We start from the raw sequence: 11,343 nt of genomic DNA on the forward strand, positions 1-11,343 counted from the left end.
TTGGAGTTTTCACGTTAAATTCTTGTGTTGTGATTGTGTCTATTTTATTTCTCTATCAAAGGTGTTTTCTCAAGGGGGAGTGGTGTCTTATTTCCAAGTGGTATCAGAGTTTCAGTTCGCTGGGATTTATTCTTAGTATGCTCTATGGTTGTAGCCTAATCTGACCTTCCACATCAGAAAAGAATTTTTTCCTGTAGCTTGAGGTTGATCTTTGGTTGCTGTTGTTGTTGCTGGAAGGCAGTGTGACACTGTGAGAGTGCAGTTTGGAAAGGTTCTGGCTAAGGAAAGACCTGGTATTTAAGTGTGTCCATTGTGACCCACCTCTCTTTCAAAGAAAATATTTAACTACACCTCACAACACTCTCTAATCAAAAGGTATAGAGGAAAAGAAAAGTCAGATACAAGCTTTAAGTGTTTCCGACTGGTACAAAAAAATATGGAGAACTTAGCCTCATATTTATAGCCTAGGCCACCCACTAAAATGTCATCATAAAGTGCCAACTCGGATAAAAAAAAAACTCGCTCGCCAAAGAGTAGCTAGACTTTTTGTAAAAGTTATCGGAAAGTTGTTAGAATTTGTCAAATCACCACAAAAGTTGTAGGAGCCCCGAACCACGCTGCTGCTGCTAATCGCCGCCACTTTTTTCTCAGTCCAAACTCTTTTCTTTTGAATTTTCTGTTTTTAGTATACTAAATACTTTCAATTTCAATAAATGTTTTTTTTTAAATAAGAAGATTTGCTACTAATTATAAAGAGAAAAGTTTAATGATCAATATAATTTATTTTTTTCATCATCAGTTTATTGTTTTAGTCTAACAATCTAATAACATAATTTTATATTATTGTTAGTCGATAGTTGAAAAGTTCGCAGATTGAAGTGTTTTTTGGTCGAACTTGCAAGAATGTTAATTCGAAAAAAAGGGTGTCGAAAGAAAGGGGTCTTAATCTGCCATAGCTTGTCGAAGAATGAAGTTCGATGGACAATGTGCCAGAATCGACGACGTGTCACACAAGGGCAGTTATCCGGCTCTGCACCTGGCAGGAACAGTTATTTTTTTACTTCTCAGAGGTGACATCTAGTAGTGTAAGATTGGTCGGATTGCTTTATAAATAAAGAAGACTCAAAAGAAGCAAGATGTGGGAATTTGTCTTCAGAAGACACTCTCGCACACTCACATCCCAGCAAATTTTTGAGTCTGCCAAGAATTTCTTTTCTGTAGATTTTTTCCATGTCTTTCAATTCATGTCTTTATATTTCTCTTTTAAATTTCTTGTAATTTCCTTTCTTGCGGTTCACCTTTCTTCCGCAAAGTTATTTTCTTTCCTTTTTAAATTTTGCATTGTCATTTTCATTCCAATATCCTTTGACTATGTTGAATGCATTTGTTACTTTCTTTAAATTAAGGTCATTCACTTTATTCTCTGTAATTTCGAATTTAAGTAATTCAATTTTAATTTACATTTTATTTTTCTGTACCCTTTATTTTGTTCAAAAAAGGAATCTTTGGTGCATTTAAAGAAAAATTAGTATTCGCAAAAGAGGAATAAATTTCGCTCCCAGATCATAGATATCAAACCAACCCACATTTATTAAAAATCGACATAATAAATTGGCATGCCCAGTGGCATAACCCACATTTTGTTTTAGTGCATGCAACTTCGAAGTGGTAGGATCATCAATATGGCTGAAAAAACCTTGAATAGTAATATAGAATCCTCATATAATAATGTTTCTATAGTTGTAGCACAGACTTCTGCAAGTTTAACATCCTTTGCATAAGAAAGTATTCAAAATTCTAAAATGGTTATGGGGAGAATGCTGCAGTTAATAATGTAACCGCTGGGAATAATGGGTGTAACCTACATCCTCAAGTTTCTCCAACTCCAGTTTAACTGCCAGTAACCACAGGTTGCCCTCCTTTTGGCCTTCTTCTAGATTATACTCCACCTATGGGTAATTTTGCACCCCCAGTTAGATTTGGGAATGTGCAAAGTGTGGTTAATAATTAACCTAGTTTTTCTCACTCTGAAATGAATCGAGAATATCATGTTGGTTTGACGTCAAATAATTCGAGGTCTATGGCTGCTTTTTGACAACACATTGATTTGAGCCATCATGACCTAGTTAATTTGTTAACTCAGCAAATGACTACCATTTTAAATCAAATAATGACCGATAATGAAACTAAGTATGAGTGTTTGGCTAGATAAGTTGAACGAATTACTCAAATTATTGATTACGATGAAGGTCAACCTCATAATCGAATTCAGAATGAATCTTGAAAATTTGGGTTTTGATCAAGGAAATTTACATGTCAATTCCAATGAAGATGAGCCTATACCTCATATGGTTTGATGCAATCAAAATGCTGATGACGTGTTGAACAGAATTCGTATTAAACAACGTGGGGATCAATAAAAAATGTGCTTAATCTAGTAGGTATTATTGTGGAATTCATTAATCGACCTTATTTTGTGTTAACTTTTCCTACTGAAGTGCATACGGATGAGGTACCAAGAAGTGTAAAGAATTCTAAGATAGTCACTAAGTTTGCAAGGGAGGTTGGAGAATCTACTATCGAGTATATTGCTCGATATATGGTCGAATTAGGAAATTTGATAAAAGATAAAAATTTAAAATGAATTTTTTCCCTTCTCTTTAACAAAAAATACTTTCACTTGGTTTTGGAATCTAAAGCTTGATTCGATTCAGACCTGAGCACAGTTAGAGAATGCTTTTCATGCTCAGTTTTATAGAGGAAAGTTAAATGTTACAATAACATATATGGTTACAAAAAAGTGAGATGTTGGTGAGTGAATCGATGACTTTATGATTCGATTTTAAAATACATGTAACAAATGTTATGTATCACTTCCTAAAAGTGAGGTAGTTAAGATTGCAACCATGGGTTTGGATTTTTATATGCGTCGAAATTTATCAAATGTTCATATTCATGATTTAACTCATTTGGCTTAAAGGGATAGACAGGTTGAATTATTCAAAAAAGAAAAAGAGACATTTAAAAGTGAGAAGAAGTCTAAGAACTATAAATTTCTTGCTCGAAAGAAAAAGGTTTCTTATGTCGAAATGAAAATTTTGAGGGACAATTCTGAAAACAAATATTTTGAAGTCGACTTGACTAAATTAAGGAAAAGGCCACCTTATGTATGTCCTTCATTGAAAAAAGTTTCAAATGTTGATAAAGTTAGTGAAATAAAACATAAGGATGGTAAAAAATATAGTTTCGATATTTCGAAATCAGAACAAATATTCAATGTGCTCCGATCCTCAAAGATAAACAATTGATTTTTCCTGAGGGAAAAATTTTACCCTCGACCAAAGATTTAAAAGGAAAACCTTTTCGTAAATTTTATCAAGCAACCAGCTATTCGACTAATAATTGTGTTTGTTTCAGGGATTTGATTTAAGAAGCAATTATGGAGGGGAGGTGGAAGTTCGATGAAGGAAAAAAGGATATGCAGGTTGATGATGATCCATTTGATGCAGCTACAAACTTTGCTGAACCTCATTTCCTTGGGGTGAACTCGGCTGGTTTCACCTCTTTCGAGTTTTATACAACTTTGGGAGATTTTGAAGGTAATGTCCGACAAGTGTACCTTGGAGTCAAAAATGGGTTACTGGACTTTTTATTGCACCAAAAGTTAAAGATAGCGATGTATCTTTATGTCTAAGGTGCAATGTTATTTTCAATGCTGAAGCTACAACAATATTTGAGAAAGAAAGGATGAAGAAGGAGTTAGCTCACAAAGAAGAGCAAGTCCGATAGAGGCATCCTCCTTGACATTAAGAAGGTCAAAGTTCTTAAAATCCTCAAGAGAATTATTCTCCTCCGTTTTGCTGATTTCAGACCATTGGTGTTCAATGGATTAAGAATTTCTAGAAATTTTGTGAGCGCAAATTTTGAGAGTATCAACAACAACATACTCGAAGGGATCGTTGAGGGTATAGTCGAAGTCGATATTCATACCCAAGAAGAAGGGTAGGAAGTAATTGGGGTAAAAGACACTTCCATTGAGTTGTGACAAAGAAGCCTTCAACCCCTACATCCAAGGGGACAAAACCTTCTGCACAAAATAAAGTGGTCTTTACCATCTGGTGGTGAATCTTACCCAAAGGGACTATAATCTTTGGGGTCGATAGGTAAAGGCAAGGTAGTAGAGGTTGTTTCTGCCATGCCTAATGAGAATTGTAAAACCCGGTTAATTAACGGCTAATTAACCCATAAATGAGAATTTATTCTAGAAAGCCTAAAATGTGATTTTTGTGGCTAAATGTGACGGAGGAGATTGAGACGAGAATTTCGATACCAATTTTATAGAATTTGGACCAAGATTGGACCGAACGGGCCAAACCGGGCCAACCGGACCCAAAGTGGGCCCTTGGCCCAACTAAACTAAACCAAAACCCTAGTTTTCAGCATTCTCTCTCCTCACTAAACACACTCACATGCTGAAAATGGAGGCCATGGAGGGGAGAACTCTCTCTCAAGTTCTTTCTCTCTCTTGATCTTCAAACCACCATAACTTTTGATCTAGAGCTCCGATTACCGCTCTGTTTGTGGCCATGCGTTCACCACAAAGAGCTCTACAAAACCCATACAATTAATCTTGAGGTAAGCCATGTTTTGCTCTTCGAAATTCCAGCCTTGTTTTCGAGTTTTATGAGCAAAAATGTTGAGATTTTGGGCTCTTTGATGTTATAGGACCCAACTCTCTTGAAGGAGAAGGTTAATCTTGTCTCCTTGGACCTTGGGTGTGGTAAGATTCTCAACCCTAGTGTAATTTGTTGTTCTATGATGTTTGGGTATTGAGATGTTGTGTTTGGGTATGATGATTGTGGCTTAGGTTGTGTATGTGTGAATATTGGAGCTTGATTGGTGATTTTGAAAAGCTTGAAAAAGGGATTTGGTGGTGAAAAATATGTTCTTGGAGGTGTTGAGGCCTTGAGAGCTTGTAGATAAGTGATTTGGAAGTGCTCCGGTTGAGCTTGGGAAATCGGCTAAGGTATGGTTTCGGTTTCCCGTATCTAATATGTAATGTGGTAGGAAATACTTAGGCTAGAGGCCCTAAGATAGGCATTGAATTGTTGATGTTGTTGAATTGTTGATATATATGATGTGGTCATATATGTGATGATGATTAATGATGCCTTGATGGTATGATGTATGAGAAATATGCATGTTGTGATATATGCTTGATAATTGGTTATGGTTGAATTGTGGGTTGAACCATGTTGATGGTGACTATGATATTAATTGTATACCATGATGATTTAGTGGAATTGATGTTGTGAGAATTGGCATGAGGAAGAGTATATGATATGTCAATATATTTGAGTTTGAGCCACTTGGGTGAAGTGGGTTAGAATGATGAGATAGTGATTTTGTATATTGTGGTAAAATATCAATGTGTGAGTTGAGGAGGCTTGATGTTGAAATTGATATATTTTGATTGATTTCAAAGAAAAGGGATGAAAATGGCATGTTTTGATTGATTTTGAAAAGAGTTGGAAATGGCTTGTTTTGAAAATGGCACTTTGTGGTTTTTATGAAAAACATGGTTTTTGGGCATACTTTGATGGGACATAACTTGGACTACGGATCTTTGTTTTGTGCCAAATCTATTTAGAAATGAAATTGGATCTGGGATGTCCATGTCGTTCGAAGAACAGGTGAAAAACAATTTAAAATGAGGAAGTTATGTCCGTCGGAAGATTGGGGTTTAAATCTGTGAATTCTGCAGCTTTTAACTTAGAAAATTTTTAGCAGAATGACCCCTTGCGCGTGGGCGCACCTGGCGCGTACGCACCGATCTTCCAGAATGCGCCATCCACGCGTGCACGTGGTGTGCGCGGGCGCGCCGATGGTGCTGCACCCAATGCCCAGCCATTTTCCAGAGAGTTGTGCCAGAACTGTGCCAGTTTTGTGCCTGGGCACGAGAGTACCCACGCGTACGCGTGGTTGACGCGTGCACGTCGATTTGCTAGTTTTCAATCCACGCGTTAGCGTGCATGACGCTTACACGTCAATGAGTTTTTGAAGCCATCCACGCGTGCGCGTGGAGTGCGCGTACGCGTGGCCCTGTTTTCATCCCAAAGTTGATTTTTGAGTTTTAAAAGCCAAATCTCATACTTCTAAGCCTCCGATCTCACCATTTATGTCTTAAATCATTATGACATGCCTAGCTATTAAAAAGGGGCTAGTGAATGAGGTAACTTGCGAGTGAAGAAAGGGAAAGATGAATGATCAATGAGGATCAAAGATGATTATGTGAGATGCGGAGGATGGTGGTGGAAGTGCTTGTTATGCCATGGGCCGAAAGGCTGTAATTGTTAATGAAATGGCTGGTTATGGATTTAACCGTGAGCCGGAATGGCTGTGTATGATATGAATATTGGCTGGTTCTGGACTGAACCGTGAGCCGGATGGCTGATATGGATGTTAATCCATAGATGAGAATTCATGCATGTTTATGCTGAATTATTGATAATTGTGATTTGCACTTCCACTATCTGAGATACGAGTTTCCCTGGGTAGTAGCAGTGGCTAGCCACCACGTGCTCCAGATTGAGACTTGATACTCTGTTGACCCTATGTCGTAAGTGTGGCCGGGCACTGTGAAAGACCCGGATGAGCTCGCCCCCGTAAATATTCACCAGTGAGGGTGATGGATATAGATCATGATTATGATCAAGTTTATAACGAGTATAACTCGAGTTGGGGATGCGTGACAGAGGGACAGTCCAATGGTTAGCGACCAGGACTTGTCGGGTTGGCTCTATAACCGACAAGATGATATCATCAGCCACTACGGACAGGCATTCATCATATGCATACTATGTGATTTGTTTGAGATTGCCTATTTGACTGCATATTACTTGCTAATTGTCTAAATGCCTTACTTGTTCCTAATTGTATATTTCTTGCTTGATATAACTGTGTTTGCTACATTATACTCCTGCTGGTGGTTGGGAGGTGAGAAGGAATTGGAAAGGGAAGTATTAGTTAGACCGAAGAATCTTTAGTCAGATGCCCCTATATGGTTTGACTTGTTTATAAGCTTTGATATTATCTGGAGGAAGTATTAGGATTGCCTTCGCCTTTCCTCTATTATTATGTATTATATATGCGGAAGCTGTTACCATGCTGGGGACCTCTGGTTCTCACCCATGCGAATTTTGTGGTTTTTCAGATGCAGGACGTGAGGTTTCCTGCTGAGGCATGCTGGAGACTTCTAGATTTGCGAAGATCCTTTGTTCTCGGGACTAAGTTTTGGTTTATATGTTTTGCTTAGATACTTTTATCTCCATTAAATAATACAAACTGTGATGACTCCTCTTATGAGAGATTTTGGAGAATAGGTTTTATGTATTTGTGTCCCTTTGGGTTTCCTTTGGGGTTTTCCTTATTTTATCATATGTATATATTGCTATGCTCGGACCGATTATCTTCGCAGCCGGATTTTGAGTCTTGATATTCCTGTTTTTGACACTCCTTTGTATATATATAATCACGCGTTGGTTATTCTTGTTCGTTACGTTATCGATCGGAGTGTTGCGCTTTCGAGTTGCGATTTTTGTTTACCCCTTTTTCTACAAAGGCTCCTAGTTATAATCAATTATTCATACTACTATACGTACTAAATTTTTATTTTAGAGGTCGTAATACCTTGCCATCTCTGAATTATGACTTAAGCATAAGACTCTGTATGGTAGGTGTTCATACCCTGGGTCGAGCTGTCCGACCCGGGATGTTCTTCAGGAAAAGCGACCGACCTCTTCAGGTCAGGACAACCCGACCTCTTCTCAAAGAGTTCGGCCAAGTCGCAGGAAAGCCCAAACAAGGGGCCCAAATAGAGGAACACGCCCCAAATGCTAAGGCTGCCCAAGCCTACAGGGATAAAGGCGGTTCCCTTAAAAAAAGAACCTCACTTAAAGATAAAGATAAGATAAGATAACTAACTTATCTTATCCACAGGAGGCCACATCTCACCATTATAAATACACTGGAGCACCTAGGTATAACTCATACTCTGATTCTACTCAATACCTGCTTAATACCCTTGCAAACTTAAGCATCGGAGTCCCTTGCAGGTACCCCCTACCCTCCGGGGACGAAGGATCAGTACCACCATCAAGTCCAACAAGTCGGACACACCAGCTCCGGCCGCCGTACACCTGCCGGACACGTCGACTCCGACCAACACAGAAGATCTCATCCGAGATCGACCTACAGTTTCAGGTAACTCTCGGAACATTGGCGCCATTGCCGGGGAACCTGGAAGTCATCCCATTAACATGGCGGATGACCATGACAACGACCACGATTCAGGTTTGGAAGACAGAACGCCGCATAAAAATGCGGACACAATACTCAAAGATACTCCAGAAACCAACGGAGACAAAAATTCATCAAATCCAGGAGTAATAGAAGCACTTCAAAATCGATTGGAGCAACTTGAGAAAGAAGCCCAACATCAACGTGAAAAAGAAGAAGATCTATGCTGAGAAATAAGGCGACGCCGAGAATTAGAAGAAAAGCTCATAAAACTCGAAGCTGATCTCAAAACTAAAGCCACTCGATCATCCACGGAGGATAGTTCTCAAAAAGATCAAGATCCATTTACCAGAGAAATTATGAAAACCAAAATTCCAAAGGATTTAAAGCTTCCGGATATGGCTCTATATGACGGTACCTCCGACCTAACCATCATCTCAGCAACTTCAGAAGTAGAATGTACCTCACCGATGCTTCAGATGCAGTTCGTTGCAAAGCCTTTCCAACAACTCTCACCAAGACAGCCATTAAATGGTTCGACAACCTACCTTCAAAATCCATCTCGAGTTTCGACGACCTGGCCAAGAAGTTCCTGGCCCGATTCTCCATACAAAAGGATAAAGCCAAACACGCGCCTAGCCTACTAGGAATCAAGCAAGGAGATCGAGAAAGTCTTCGCAACTACATGGAGAGATTCAACAAAACATGCATGGGCATACAAAATCTGCCAACATAAGCTGCCATCATGGGCCTTATAAATGGCCTGCGAGAAGGACCATTCAGCTAATCTATATCAAAAAGATACCCGACATCCCTAGATGAAGTACAAGAGCGAGCACAGAAGTACATTAACATGGAGGAAAATTCTCGACTTGGCGAAGCCTCAAGGTCCGGTTCTGCCAACCGAGATAAAGAATCCAAGAAAAAGAAAGATCGCTCCGGAGAGAAAATCAAGAAATATCACAACTACACCCCTCTTAGGGTATCCTTGGTAGACGTTTACAAAGAAGTCTGCCATACAGAAAAAATCCCCCCAACTCGGCCACTTAAAGGCAAACGAGGAGGGGGAAATCAGAATGAGTACTGTGAATATCACCGACTTCGAGGACATTCCACCAACGAATGTTTCGACATGAAAAACGTCATAGAAAAATTAGTTCGAGAAGGAAAGTTAGATCGGTTCTTGGCCAACCGGGACAAAGAACCAAGGAAAAGAAGGAGGGATGAGGACGTCGGACGATCTGAACGATCGCCTCGCACACCAGAAAGGCATGTTCACGTGATACACGGCGGATTTGCTGGGGGAGGAATCTCCAAATCATCCCGCAAACGACACCTCAAAGAAGTATACCATGTCGAAGGACAGAAGGAGACACCAGACATCCCGGTAATCACGTTCACAAAAGAAGATGCATCTGGAGTCATCTCGGGACATGACGACCCCATGGTCATCACGATCATATTGGCAAACGCCAACCTCCACCGCACACTAATCGACCAGGGAAGCTCTGCCGACATCTTATTTAAAACTACCTTTGACAAACTCAGCCTAGAAGAAAAAGAGCTAAGAGCATACCCAAACAGTATGTTCGGATTGGGAGATGTCCCTGTTCAACCACTGGAATACGTATCGCTGCATACAACCTTCAGAAAGGGGAACCAATCCAGAACACTCAAGATAGACTACATCGTGGTCGACGTAAGCTCAGCTTACAATGCCTTAATAGGTCGAACAACGTTAAATCAACTCGGTGCAATAGTTTCAACTCCACATCTATGTATGAAATTCCCAACTGCGGAAGGAATAGCCACGATAAAGGCAGATCAAAAGATGGCACGTCGCTGTTATAACAAAAGCCTAAACCTCCGAGGTGAAGGAGGAGAGTTCCACACAATCGAGCTCAGTGGAGTTCAGAGACGAGAAGAACTCCGACCACAACTCGAAGGAGAAGTAGAAAGAATCCAGATCGGAGATACCTCGGATAAAACAACTAATATTGGCACGATCCTAAAAGGAGACATAAAGGAATCACTAATACGGTTCCTACGAGATAATGTTGATCTCTTCGCATGGAAAGCCGCCGACATGCCAGGTATTGATCCCGAACTAATGAGCCACAAATTGGCAGTCTATCCGGGATCCCGACTGGTACAACAAAAACGGAGAAAACTTGGACCAGAACGAGCTCAGGCTGTAGAAGAACAAGTACAAGCACTACTTGAGGCCGGGTTCATAAGGGAAGTCAAATATCCACTATGGCTAGCAAACGTCGTCTTGGTGAAAAAGTCAAATGGGAAGTGGCGAATGTGCACCGACTACACCGACCTCAACAAAGCCTGCCCGAAAGACCCCTACCCACTCCCAAGCATCGACGCTCTAGTAGATGCTTCATCGGGATACAAGTATCTCTCATTCATGGATGCATACTCAGGGTACAACCAGATACCAATGTATCCGCCAGACCAAGAAAAAACCTCATTTCTTACACCTAAGGCAAATTATTGTTACATTGTGATGCCTTTCGGCCTGAAAAATGCAGGAGCCACTTATCAAAGGCTAATGAATAAAGTCTTCTCAGATCACATCGGAAAAATCATGGAGGTCTACGTGGATGATATGTTGATAAAGACACAAAGCGAAGAGACATTGCTAACCGATTTGATTCAAGTATTCGATACCATAAGGAAACATGGCATGCGACTCAACCCGGCTAAATGCACCTTCGCAGTAGAAGCAGGTAAATTTTTAGGATTTATGCTCACGCAAAGGGGAATCGAGGCAAATCCAGATAAATGCCAGGCCATACTCAACATGAAGAGCCCAACCTGCGTCAAGGAGGTACAACAGCTCAATGGAAGGTTGGCATCCTTGTCCAGATTCCTAGCAGGATTAGCGATAAGATCCCTCCCTTTCTATGCTACCTTAAAGAAGGGAAAGAACTTCGAATGGACAGTGGAATGTGAACAAGCCTTCAAAGACTTCAAAAGATTCTTAGGGCAACCACCTATCCTATCTCGACCACAAGAGGGAGAATCGCTCATACT

This window comes from Arachis hypogaea, chromosome 6 (assembly GCF_003086295.3).
Source record: "Arachis hypogaea cultivar Tifrunner chromosome 6, arahy.Tifrunner.gnm2.J5K5, whole genome shotgun sequence".
In the NCBI taxonomy this organism is placed as follows: domain Eukaryota; kingdom Viridiplantae; phylum Streptophyta; class Magnoliopsida; order Fabales; family Fabaceae; genus Arachis; species Arachis hypogaea.